Below are 14,755 nucleotides of genomic sequence, written 5' to 3' on the forward strand. Positions count from 1 at the left end.
TCACCGAGCTATAAAAAAGCCAGAGAATAGAAGGGAAGCAGAGTTGTTTGAAGAAGCCAAAAATTTGGAGTTGTATAGGCCCTTACTACTTCATGCCAATGACTTTAATAGTCCTGACCATTTCAGTGCCACCAGTTAGCTGACTTTTAATAATATTTTCTCTAATAATATAAAAAGAAACTGGTGAATTCCATGCTGGGTATTTATAAAAAGACTAAGATATTAACCAAGGTTGAAAATTCATGCTCTCCCATGGGAACTAAACAGTCAACTATTTCTTCATCTTGACACAGGTAAGCTGCATCTCAGGGATCTGAAAGGGTCAAGCAACTGTGGCCAGGCTTCTGTCTGATGTGTAATTTCACTGCTGATGGCCTTCATCTAATTAGTCTTCTTAAGAGTAACCGGAGAGCTCACAAAATGGGACAGCATAGCAGTCTGGGCCCCTGTAGTTTGATGTACTTCAAAAGGCACACATCAGAAAAACAGCAACTAAGGCAAGGCAAAGTAAATGATGAAGAATTAGAACAGGCTTCCAAAATCAGAATTTTAGTGGGGTTTGTTGCCAGAACCAGTTTGACAGGAAAAATTGTAACTGTTATACAAAACATTCATTTTTCCCACAATATGAGTGTAACGGTAACACTTTATGCCACTTTCCATTGGATTTTAATGTGGCAGCCGTCCAGTTCTTAGTACTGCAAATGCAGCCATGCAAAGCCTGGACCACAGTCACAACACAATAAAGGTACAAAGCCGGGGTTAATCCAAGCGCTTCGTTCCAGAAAAAAAATTTAAGAAAGACAGATAGGCAGAACACAAAACACAGTAAGAGTGTAATTAAATTAGGGTAGACGCTATGTACTAATTCACTAATTGCATTAGATTAGCACACTTAATTTAAAATAACAGTGCACTCTGTAAATTAGCTTAAATCATAATTGAAAAGAAACAATCAGGAAATCAATTTTCATGTTGCTGTCACTTTTCTTCACAGACTCAACATTTCAAAGGCGTGGCATTAAAAAATAAATGTTTAAATTGATCCATTTTCTCGCCCAGATCTGAAATGCAATTTCATGTCATAATGAGCTAGGAGGCTACTTAGCAAAAGGAAACACTGGATAATCCAAAAACACAAAATCATGAATGAAGTGCTCACTTTTGACTTTTATGAACATAATCAGTCCCCAATGATATGCACAGCCTAAAAAAGGAGAGTTAAGAATGAAAAACAACAGACATCTGGCAAAATACACAATCAAAATGTATATCCCCAAGGCATCCGCAAGACACTTGACATGAGGAGACCTTAGGGCCACTTTAAAGAGACATGGACTATTTAATGTGGGGCTCTAAGGCCATTTTAAAAAGCAGAGCATGTCATTGGTAGGGATATCAGGGACCCATAAGGAGACTTCTCTCAAGTTGAACTCTACTGAGCCATCCACTAAAGGCTTGAGAATTTCTGTGGTTGGGACATTTGGGCACTGTAATGAGATTTTGTACATTTCACAAGTAGGGTTCCCCTCTTCATTGGTAGGACTATTTGGCCATGATAAGGAGACTTGGAACGGCTTGCAATTGGGAATTGATAGATAGATTTAAAGTCATTACTGTCATGCGCACAGAGAACAGTAAAATTCTTACTTGCTTGTGTTAATCAGCATGCATTGGGGCTCCAGTCTAAGGAAACTTAGAACATGTTACTAGTGAAGCCATCATACAGAGACAAGGAAAACATAAGAGGAAACACCAACTTATCAAGCAACAGCTCATAGGTAAGAACCACTCCAATGGGTGTTGCAACACACCATAAATGGGGCCAATAGGGCGATACAAGAGGACTTCATACATGACAAATATGGGGTCTTCTATAGATATGGGTGACATCAAAGGAGACATGAATCATTTCAGATGTGGAGCCCTAGATGTACAGTAAATACTAAAGGACAAAATCTCCTGAGAAGCCTCAGATGTTGGAGCCAATTTTACCAGCAAAGATCAGCAATGACTCTACAATGAGACATGAAACATTAAAACAGTGGGATCCACAGCACATTTGAAGAATATCAGGGGAAAAAAAATCACCTGAGGGATTGAGCCTATCGGCTTAATGGAAATAGAGTGGCCCAGAACTGGTTGCCATAAATATTTTCCTGCATTTTGTGAATACAGGGTAGCCACTGTGGTTAAAATTGCTGCCTCAAAGTTCCAGGGGACTGGGTTTAAATCCAGACCATAGGCCTTACTTGTGTGAAGCCTGCACAATCTTTCAGGGGCTGCATACTTTTTCCTCTAAGTGTTTCTATTTTCTTTCCACAACCCATAGACATGCATGTTAGGTTGGCAACTTTAAATTGACTGAGTAAGATAAGTGTGGTACTCTTGCCTTGTGCCCAATTCTCTGTGACCCCCTGACTTTAAAACCCTAAATTGGATTAGACATTACAGGATGGAAGGAAGGGTTATTTATAATACCAATTTTGATCTTATTATCTTATTTTAATGACATCTCAGACCACAAAATTACAGCAAGAACATTTTATGGCAATGCAAATGAAAGATTTTAGGGGTGTCTCTGTAAGAAAAGTGGGCAGAGTGAGGGCTCTGAGGCTAAGGATCTGTGCTGGCAATCAGAAGGTTGCGTGTTCGAATCCCGTAAATGCCAGAAGTGACTCTACTCTGTTGGGCCCTTGAGTAAGGCCCTTAACCTGCAATTGCTCCGTCCTGGGTGTGACATTAGTCTGCATCCAGCCCTGTAAGTAGGTCCTCCAACTACTGGGAAAACTTGGTGGTTGGTGGCAGGATTGACACTCCACCATCGTAAAAAAAAAAACTCACCCTGTTCCAGTGCTGTGCTGAGGTGTCACCCACTACAGTCGGGTCCCAATCCAGGTGCTTTGTTGTGTGGTGAGTTTGTCAACACGCAGTCAATGCATGCTCCAAACCTCTGCAAAAAGGGAGATGATGCAACTAAAAATGAACATACAGGAACTTTCATTAAAATTATAACCCCCAATAAAAACCTCAGTTTCTTTGATTAGTTTGACTTTCAGCAGTTTTCTGTAAATTGGAAACACAAGACAGAGAGAGATAAGGCTTGTGACTTGGATGAACAGGTTAAATAGGCAGCATGTGGTGGCCGGAGGGGTGTTAGGGTTAGCTGTCCATCTGCTTGGTATACATGTTGGCAGTAGATGGTATTTAAACATCTTGAGCTCTGTAATCAGTCACTGGATTACTGTGTAAGAAGTTAATCAATTTGCTTTAACATTTGTTTACTCAAGCCAACAGACAAAAAGCTTATTTATCCCTCCACTAGGTGTTAACTGGATCTGCCTTCACACTCATTCACATGTCTGTCATACCAAAAAATGTCAGCCCTATTTAAAGCAACTGTGAAATTGTGATGTTCCCTCTCAGAAAGCTGCCTTTTTAATGGGGAAACATTAGCGTGGTACCAACTGCTTCGCCTGCATGCAGGCGCCATGACCTTTCATTTACGGTTCACGTGGCAAAAATCAATCTTTTCCTCCTGTAATTGTAACAAAGACTATACCAGCGTCCACAGGTTCCTGTAATTACAGTCTCCTTGCATTTCATCCTCTCACACTGGTGAGGCTTTTACTGCCTTCCTAAAGGTGCCCAAGCAATGAAATTGGAGGTGCAAGGTGGCGGTCATGCTTAACAGATTGCGTGCCCTTTGCTACCTAAGATTAGGATGGCAGCTTTACTCTGGACTCACCGTTGTCAAGCCCAAAAATTGACTGACCAGCAGCTTCGTCAGAAAACAAAAATATGCCTTAAGGTCTCATAAGGTACCCCAATAAAAGTGAGACCATTTTTAACTTTCAGATAACGACCTAATATTTGAATGAATATGGGTAAAGGACAAATGGCAGAGTCTGTTAAGCATTAAGTAACCCCATGAGAGTGCGCATGCAAGTGGGACTAATCATCTGAATTACTTGACACTTTTTTGTCTTATCATGTCCTTCTTACACAATCAGCAGCATCCTGTGTCAACCCCTGATCCCAGAACACAGCTGCTCGTAACGCGTGATACTCACGTCACCTGCCACGTGAAGGAACATGCACATCTCAAGCCTTGTGTCACAAACAAGCCATCTTTAATCATATTTTCTGGGCCATGAGATGAGTGATTCATGTTTTACTTCTCATCTGAAACCAGCCTTCATGGGTGTTAAGGAAAAGTTTAAAAACTCCCCCAACAAACACGCCTTAGGATCTGTATGCGTCTTTGGAAGACTTTTATGTTTTTTTTTTCTTTATCTTTTCATTTGAACCAACGATAGACAGCATATGTGGCCATGTTTTTGTTTCTTTAGACAAGGAGGAACAAAGAGCATTTGAATTTAATTACAAAGGTTTGAATTCCTAATGGCAGAAGAGCAGCAGTTGAAACTATGGTATAATCTGGGAGGCATGAAAAAGTGATACAAACAAAGCCTAAGCGTCAACAGGAATCATCTCCAGAAATTTTGCCTTGGAATTAACAAATATAATTTTACTTTAAATTGCACTGAAGTACTGCAGCTACTAGGAGGCTCCAATAGTTCTGGGCTACTCCAAGGGTATGGACAAGTTCACTCAACTAGAACTCCAGTTGATGTTAGAAATCATTCAATAACATCTAAAGAAAGCTAAAGATGTTATGGCTGAATGAGAGCACGATGGTGGCCAGGATAGACAATCAAGTGGGACAACACACCATTTAGGTGTGCTCTTGTGTAAGGTAAACAGCATGGACTATTACATGCTTTCTAGTGTGTCATTATGCACAGAGCCTTACAAAGTTTTCTAGAAATTTAAAGTTAATCATTTTCATAATTACTTGAAGTGAACCATGTTCTCATAAGAATTTGGAGTGATAGAAACAGACTAAAACATGGAAAGAACAGGGCGGACAAAGTCATTAATTATAGCAGAACCAGAGTTCAGAAATCCAAAAGAACTGTCTGGGCTGATTCTTAAAGCCTAGTCACGAAACCAAATTCAAATTCAAAATTAATGTTGCAATGGATCCTAAACATACTAACTTAGTTTCATTGCCAATAACTAACACTTTTTGTTATTGTTGTTTTCTTTTCAAGGTGAATCTGAATAGCTGAATGGCAAAAGCTGTGTGTCTCCCCAGTATACAGACAGCACTGGATGTCATGTGACTTCTGGATCATGTGACCCTCAAAAGACATAGCAACCATACACAATATGGTTACTATACAGCCTTACAAAGACCAAGACAAAACGGTGGTGATTACATGAGAACAAAAATTAAAATGGTACTAAAATAATGAATAAAAAAAAATTTCTAAAACATCCAAAAATTAAACAAACTGAATTTCATAATGCTAAACCCCATTTTCAACACTGTGATATAACAGAAATTTCTTTGATTGATTTTTATGATGATACTCCTGCTCCCTGGACCCAGTTGCATGATTAATGAAAAACTGACATGCAGCATTTGCACATTAAATTTTTACTGTCACTGATTCCTTCAAAGAATCCTTTTTTAAACTTTCACTAAACAAATCAGAGTGAATTGTTTTTAAGACCTACAGAACAACTTCAAATTTAGTATTTCTCCTAAAATTCCATAAAAATGTGGCATCTAAAGTACAGGAATACTTCCAAAGCTGTTACTAAATATTGTATCTTCAATAGTTTGTACTTTCCCCAGTTTTTCAGAAATGTCCATTGTTAGACCTTAGCCAAATCCCCCAAAACTGTTGCAAAAAGTCTCATAAGTGAAATGATCTGTCAACATTCAACTTTTAAAACATAAAGGGCAAAGAAGCAAAGAAAGAATCTTTAAAAAATTATTTATTTTCAAAATGATCTACAGCACAAGAACCTCCAAGGAGCACAAAAGGTGGAGAAGAAATCATCTTAAAAAACAAAGGCAATCCATGGCAAACAAATCTCAAAAACCCAAATCCAGAAAACAAAGTCAAAAACAGAGCAAAAGAGGTCAAAATCTAAAGAATCAACAAGAAACAATCACAAGAACTTGCCTTGGCATACAATGAACCACAAGGCCCAATGTGTTTCTTCAGCCTACATAGGGTTGAGGCTAATCACTCGACAGAGATGGGCAGGTGGCCCGACTTTTTGGCAATCACCCACAAAACACATAGAAATTGAATAAAACACAAAACTAAAAAAAAACACAGAATCTTCTTCTTCTTCTTCCGTCTGCTTCCATTAAGGGTTGCCACAGCTGATCATCTTCTTCCATATCTTCCTGTCCTATGCATCTTGCTCTGTTACACCTACCACTTTCATGTCCTCACTCACCACATCCATAAACCTTGTCTTAGGCCATCTTCTTTTCTTCTTATGTGGCAGCTCTATCCTTAGTATCCTTCTCTCAATGTACCCAGCATCTCTCCTCTGCACATGTCCAAACCAATGCAATCTCATCTCTCTGACTTTGTCTCCAAACTATTCAACCTGAGCTGACCCTCTAATTTACTTATTTCAAATCATGTCCATCCTTGACACACCCAATGCAAATCTTAACACCTTTAACTCTGCCACCTCCAGCTCTGTCTCCTGCTTTCTGGTCAGTGCCAGATAAAATAGCTGGTCTCACGAACCATCATGTAGACCTTCCTTCTCACTCTTACTGATTCCCGTTTGTCACAAGTTACTCCTGACATTCTTCTCCACCCACTCCACCCTGCCTATACTCTCTTTTTCACCTCTCTTCCACACACCATGTTGTATGATGATCCCAAGTATTTAAACTCATCCACCTTTGCCAGCTCTACTCCTTGCATCCTCACCATTCCTCTGACTTCCCTCTCATTCACACACATGTATTCTGTCTGGTTCCTACTGACCATCATTCTTCTCCTCTCTAGAGTATATCTCCACCTCTCCAGGGTCGCCTCGACCTGCTCCCTACTATCGATACAGATCACAATGTCATCAGCAAACATCATAGTTCACTGGGGCTCCTCTCTAATCTTGTCTGTCAACCTGTCCATCACCACTGCAAATAAATAAGTGCTCAGTGCTGATCCCTAATGTAATCCCACCTCTACCTTGAAAGCAACCGTTACTCCTACCTCACCATTGTCACAGTTCCCTCATACACATCCTGTACAACTCTTACATACTTCTCTGTCACTCCCGAGTTCCTCATACAATACCACAACTCCTCTTGAGGCACCCTATCATATGCTTTCTCTAAGTCCACAAAGACACAACGCAACTCCTTCTGGCCTTCTCTATATTTCTCCATCAACACCCTCAGAGCAAACATCACATCTGTGGTGCTCTTCTGGCATGAAACCATACTGCTGCTCGTTAATCATCACCTCCCTTCTTAACGTAGCTTCCACTACTCTTTCCCATAACTTCATGCTGTGACTCATCAATTTTATCCCTCCGTAGTTACTACAGCTCTGCACATCCCCCTATTCTTAAAAATGAGTACCAGTACACTCCTTCTGCATTCCTAAGGCAGTTTCTCGCTTTCCAAGATTTCATTTTTCTTTTTCTATGATTGCATCAAACAATCTGATTAAAAATTCCTCTGCCATCTCTCCTAAACACTTCAATGCTTCCACGGGTATGTCATCTGGACCTTTTCATTCTTCATCCTCTTCATAGCTGTCCTTACTCCCTCCTTGCTAACCATTGTACATCCTGATTCACTATCTCCATATCACCCAACCTCCTCTCTATCTCATTCTCTTCATTCATCAGCCTCTCAAAGTACTCTTTCCATCTGCTCAACACACTTTCCTCACTTATTAGTAAGTTAGTAAGTTTATTAGTAAGGTCCTTTATGACCCTAACCTGCTGAACTTTTTTCCCAGCTCTGTTACTCTGTCTAGCCAATCAATACAGGTTCTTTACTTCCACATTAGTGTCTAACTTCTCATACAGTTCATCATATGCCTTTTCTTTAGCCTTTGCCACCTCTCTCTTCACCTTACGCCTTATCTCCTTATACTCTTGTCTACTTTCTGCATCTCTCTGACTATTCCACTTTTTCTTCGGCAAACTCTTCCTCTGTATACTCTCCTGTACTTTCCCATTCCACCACCAGGTTTCTTTATCCTCCTTCCTCTGTCCAGATGTCACGCCAAGTACCCTTCAAGCTGTCTCCCTTACCACTTCTGCTGTAGTTGCCCAGCTGCCTGGTAACACTCCAGTGCTACCCATTTCCTTTCTTACCCTCTCCCTGAATTCCACCTTACAGTCTTCCTTTTTCATCTTCCACCATTTCATCCTTAGCTCTGCCCTCTCTCTCCTCCTCTAGATATCCAGCGTCATCCTACAGACCACCATCTTATGCTGTCTAACAACGTTTTCCCCTGCCAACACTTTGCAGTCCTCAATCTCCTTTAGACTGACCCTCCTGCATAGGATATAAATCTACCTGTGTGCATCTTCCTCCACTCTTGTGTTCCTCCCTCTTTTTAAAATATATATTCACCACAGATATGTCCATCCTTTTTGCAAAATCCACTATCATCTGACTTTCTTCATTCATTTCATTGACATCATACCTACCCATCACCTCCGTAGCTCCTCTGTTTCCTTCACCAACATGTCCACTCCAATCACCATTCTATCTCCCTTGGGTATACTCTCTACCATTCCACTCCACCACTCACTCTAGAAATCTTTACTATCCATCTCACACCCAACTTGCAGAGCATATGCTAACAACATTCATCATCACACCTTCAACTTTCAGCTTCATAATCATTACTCTGTCTGACATTCTTTTCACCTCCAGAAGACTTTTGACATAGTGTTCCTTCAGGAAAACCCCTACCCCATTTCTCCTCCCATTCCCACACTGTGGTAATACAATTGGAACCAGCCTCTGATACACCTGGACTTACTCCCCTTTCATCTGGTCTCTTGCATGCACAATATGTCAACCTTTCTTCTCTCCGTCGTCTAATTCTCTCCCTTTACCAGTCATATTGCCAACATTTAAAGTTCCTACCCTGAGTTCCACTCTCTTTACTTTCCTTCTCTCCTCCTGCCTCCGGACACATCTCCCTCCCACCCCTTCTTCGGCAAACAGTAGCCCAATTTCTGCCAGCACCCTGTTGGCTAACAGTACCGGTGGCAGCTGTTGTTAACCCGGGGCTTGACCGATCCGGCATAGAAATCTGTATTGTTATCTGCATATTGATATGGCAAAAGTTAACACCAGTTGCCCTTCCTAACATAATCCTCCCCATTTATCCAGGCTTGGTACCAGCACGAAGAAACATACTGGTTTATGCATCTCCTGGGCTGGGTTAATAAAAAAAGCACAGAATAAAAGTAAATTATTAACATAAGTGACTATATTAACATAAACAAAAATTAATTAAAAGGACCTAACAAAGGGATTTAAGCCTGGGCAAGGAGAGACACCCTGGCTGAAACATAACAGATTTAGACTAAAAAAGTCATATTGCTTACACACCTATTTCATGTTTATCTCTTCTTTTAAAATTTGAATCTATATGAAAAAATTCTTATTCAAAGGCAAATGCTGCCATTCGATTGTAAAAGAGTGGACTTTTTACACTTTTTAACCTTCCACTAATGTTGGCTTTGTGTTACTCCAGACATGCTATGCTATTACACTTTTGTACATGTTTTTGAAATTACTTCCACAATCAGTGGTTTACAATATCTAATTGTTAGCATGGACAGACTTTTTGACTGCACTGCCCTGTGTTTTGGTTGATGGGTGTTCTAGAAATACATTCTACAGCCTTCCCCAGCACCCTGAGAGCATTGTTTTGCTTCAGATCCTGTTCGGTTTCACTCTTGAACCTGTTGTGGTAAAACCATTAAGTATTTATCATAGCAAACAAAGGCTGGCTTCCTTTCTCATTAACATAACTCAAAATAAATGCCATACTTCTAATGTTCCTTTTATCTTTATAACGGCTTTAAAAGCTCCACTTTAAAGACCATTTTCAGTGTTGGGAAAACATTCGTAGCTACCTCAACCAACATGTGTCTTTTTGAGGCTGCCTGGCTTGACACACAATTCCTAAAACAAAGCCAAAATAAAAAATTAAGGTTATGTGTGTTATATTTTTGCTGGATCTATAAAGGGGATAAAGAATGTGGCTTAGTTTAATCCTGTTAGATATTCTTTTGTCCACCAGCAAAACACTCTGCAAACCTATCAAATCAGACTACCCTGCATGCTCAGTTTCCCTTTCAGAAGCTGATGTTTTTTTTAAACTACAACATACGCTTCTTCTGATTTTTTTGTATTTTGATGTGAATTTTTTTTTTTTTACTCAGTAGCACAATTTTTAAATTGTTGCTAATGAAAGTGTAAACCAAATAAAAAATATAATGCTAAAGATAAAGATTATTACAGAGTTTTAAAGTAACTTGTGAGTATGACTTGTTTAAGTAATCGAATAATCATGAGTGATTTTGTATTGGTTTTCATATATGCATTACGAGCACGTGAAACATATTATTTGACAGCCCTATATACTGTAAATATTGGGACTTCCAGGAGGCGCACAGCTCCCCAAACTCCTGACACAACAGTAACAGCAGACACAAATACAGCACAATACATGTTTATTTTGTGGGGAAAGTGCTTCTCCCTCAGTCCCCACAGCAGCAACACACTGTACAAAGCACACGAAACCAATAAAGAGCTTTTTTGCCTTCTCTCTGTCACATCTTCTCTCTTATGCCTCCATTTCTTCCATAAGCTTTGTGCGCTTCCTCCTGATTCTGGCTCCCAGAGTAGTGGTAGCTGGCTCTTTTCATAGGATTACATAGAAGACACATGATGGAACAGGCAAGGGAAATCAAAAGGGGAGCTTGGATGGTGGTACTGTTCCACCAGTGTGTATTTTATGCCTTTGGAAAAGCTGTCACTCAAACTGTTCTTGTACGTAGTGTTCTGATTCCTGTGCCTTGTGACCTGCCTTTTCAGTTTTTAACTTTATATCTAAAACTGTTGACTTTGTTTCAGATTTGGTTAAGTATTTGTTGTTTCAGATAGATAAATAGATAGATAAATAGATAGATAGATAGATAGATAGATAGATAGATAGATAGATAGATAGATAGATAGATAGATAGATAGATAGATAGATAGATAGATAGATAGATAGGAAAGGTGCTATAGTATAAATAGATAGAGCACTACCCTGAATGCCAACCAATATGTTGCTTTCAAATGACTTGGCTTTGCATACATAGAGCTGGTGTCCCATTTTTCTGATCTCTCTGTGTTCTGCAGTGGCACTAATGTTACATTGTTAACATTTATTCCTCCTTGGAATGGGATCTCACCCTGGATAAGGATAAGCACTGGTGCAATTCTACACACTGCAATACGCTCAGTGAGGGGATGAGTAGCAAGCTACCTTTGGTCAGTACAAGTTTTATTTTTGCATATTCCCAAGGAAACATATATTCTTGGAGATCTGGCTACTGTTTATAGCCTTTTATAACTTAGAATATTAGAACTATTTTGACGAGAAAAAGCCATTTAGCATCACAAACTCAACAATCCTATATGTTTAATTTCTCAAAAAAACACAAACAGTGCGCACTTTAAACAACTAAACTGAATTTAACTGAACTTTTATTTAGTAATATACAGTTAAAAAGTGCTTAGGGAGATATGCTGGCTCTGTCCAACTTTGACATTATGTTGCTTGTGAAGAAGTTACCAAAGGTCTAATGCCAGGTCTGTACATTTGAGGTAGTTTGATTCCTGCTCAGACCATGGTGGAAAAAAACAGCAATGAGTTTGGATTAGGTTGCATGTCATTATTAAGTTATTCATAAAGTGCTCTTTTAAAGAAAGCTATGCCTTGAAATAATTTTAAGATAGTATCTGAATTGATTTTAGGTATTTCCGATGAGTAAACCAATTTGGTAACTGGTAACTGTGGTTGAAAGTCATTTCTCAAGTATGAGGCACACAGGGAATTACAGGAGAGCAAAACAAGATGGGTTTACAGCAGAGCCAATGAAATCTGAGCAGGTTTAAAATAAATAAAAGTTTTAAAAAAAATATATGTACAGTAAATATCATCGGACTCCACCTAGTGGATTTGCAAGGGATAAAAGCATCAACCAGAGAGCAGGTATCGGAAAAAAGCCTTGAGCAACACCTGCTGGACAAACTCGAAAGTGAGGCATTTTTAATATAATGCATTTTTAATTGAAATTTAAATATCTAATAAATGACAACATACCTGAAATATAATGAATGCTAGAGATATCCCAAGTCATTTTTCTTCCACATAAGAAATATGCTGCTAGCTTGCTTTCAGTGGCAGTCCTCAGATTTTCACCTTTCCTCTTCAGGCTCATGACAGGATACTGTAAGAGACGTACAGTGATAAAGCAAGCACTGTACAGTTATTAACTCAGAGGACCAGCACTTCATTATACCTCCTAGCCAGGATGTATGCTGTGCAAAGTGGGCACATTCTCACTTTGTTATAATGGGCTTCCTCCATGGTCAAAAGAGATGTTTTCTGGTTGACTGGTGCCTCTATGTACTGGTAGAACTGGACCATCCCGGGCCACATTCTTATGCCTAGAGTTGTCACAATAAGATGGAAGAAAAAGCAAAACTTTTGTAAAAATGCATTTTTATTTGCAAAACCTAACATCATTAAGTGTACATTAGCATTAATGTCTGTTTGTATGCTGTACACTTGCCCAGACACTCTGTTTTTTATTTCTCGTACTCATATGATGACATTATGCTTGACATGTCCTCATTTCTTATATCCACTCCATTGCATATTTAATATTTACTTCTGGGACAGAACATCAATGAAGCACATGAAACTGCTGCCTCTTGAATCCAGAGTTTCATATCTGAACTCCATGCCTGCATGTTGGCTGTATGATGTTTGCTTGAATTTTCACTCCAGGTTCTCCAATTTCCTCCCACGTGCACAAGGACATGCAGCTTGGATCATCTGGTGATTCCAAATTGGCCTCCTGTTGAAGTGCGCATGTGGGCCCTGTGATGTTGTGGCACACTGTGTATCCCCTTTTTCTGCCTTGTACCCAGTGCTGCCAGAACAGACTCCCCTCCTCCACGACCATGAATATGCAGTTGTGAGATGTTATTTATTCATTTCTACACGTTGGGAGAGGCTCCAGCTCCCCATAACCCCACATTGGCTTAAACAGATTTCAGAACAACATATTATATGATTATTCCATTATTAAGTAAAACCATTCTAATAATGACAGTGCTACTTTAAAATAGCATTTGCATAAAGTATCATTATTTATATAATACATTGTGGAACTGGACCCGGACACAGACAGGCAGACATCGTTTTTGCACCCAACACACGTTTATTTACAAATTATATGTACAACAAAGTCAGTGCACGTCCCAGTGCCTCCAGCACCGATCCCCCAAAGTCCAGGCCTCACAGTTATCAAATGCCTTTCCTTCTGGCCGCCTCCACTCCTCTCTCGAGCTCTGTCCTCTTCCACCCGACTCTTGCTGCTGACAGAAAGGAGGTGGCCCCTTAAACAGCAACCCAGATGGGCTCCAGCTACTTTCCTGGCAATCCCCCGCGGACACACGCCCGTGTGGCGGAAGTGCCGGCTGTGCATCCGGAAGCCTCTCCGGGTGTCCCCAGTCTTCTTCCCCCCAGCACTTCCTGGTGTGGCGGAAGTTGGTGGTGGGCTCCAGGTTTCTTCAGGCACCGGGGCACCGCCTGCCGGTGGCCATGGGCCCCTACAGGGTTGGGCTTCCAAGCCCTCTACCCGTGGCCCCCAACACAACCAGGGCGGTCGTCCCCTTGCAGTCTGGAGGAGGCAGAAGCCCTCCTCCGGTCCTCCTGAGCGTCCCAGCTGAGCTCCACCCCCAGCCGCATGCGACAACATATATTTTACGTATAGTATAATTATGTAAATAGGCTGATTAAAATGGCAGATTATGGTAGTGATTGAACACGTGCACTAAATACAGCAAATCAGTCAATACATCTTTAATTTTAAACAGCAGTATCATAGTAGATGCCAAAAGAAAGCATTCTGCAAAGCATTTAAGCTTGTCATACATTTCACATCAAGCAGGCCCATTCAAGAGGCTCCATTACATTCACTTTTTCAAAGCTCACCTTCCTGCTTCTACATTTTAACTCCCTAACCGACTGAACTGTCTAATTTGAGTCTTTTCTAGAACAGAAAATATCCCCACTTCCACTGTACTGCCATGCTCTGTCAGGTCATCTATACTAACATAGGCTGTTCAGAGTTTCTTTCCTTTGATTTTTTTCTTGCATTTAACTTAATGTAAGTGTTTTCTTGTGTGTTCTCTTTTAAGCACCTTATGATGGTACACTCAGTAGAGACTTATTGAACTGAAGCAATGTGTTGCCCACTTGGAAGAAGTTCATAGAATGATGCAAAAAATATATTTGTTGTTTGTCTGATTTTTCATTATTATTGCATATTTTGAATCTGGGAGAAAGAAATGATACAAATATGCATTCTTCAGGTGTAAAAATGTTATTGTTCCCATTTCTCTACAATGAACTTGGTGTGTTAATATAATTGTTTCTGTCAGGTCTTTAAATAATCAAAATAACCATCATATTTGGTTTTGGATATCCATATCTAATTTCAACCAGACTTGGCTTTCAAGCTATGAAAAATGGATCAGCATGTGGGTTCTAGAGGAGCAATTTAAAAAATAATTAACAAGTACTTCTACAATTAAAAACATGAT

The sequence above is a fragment of the Polypterus senegalus genome, chromosome 6 (assembly GCF_016835505.1).
Source record: "Polypterus senegalus isolate Bchr_013 chromosome 6, ASM1683550v1, whole genome shotgun sequence".
NCBI classification, from domain to species: domain Eukaryota; kingdom Metazoa; phylum Chordata; class Cladistia; order Polypteriformes; family Polypteridae; genus Polypterus; species Polypterus senegalus.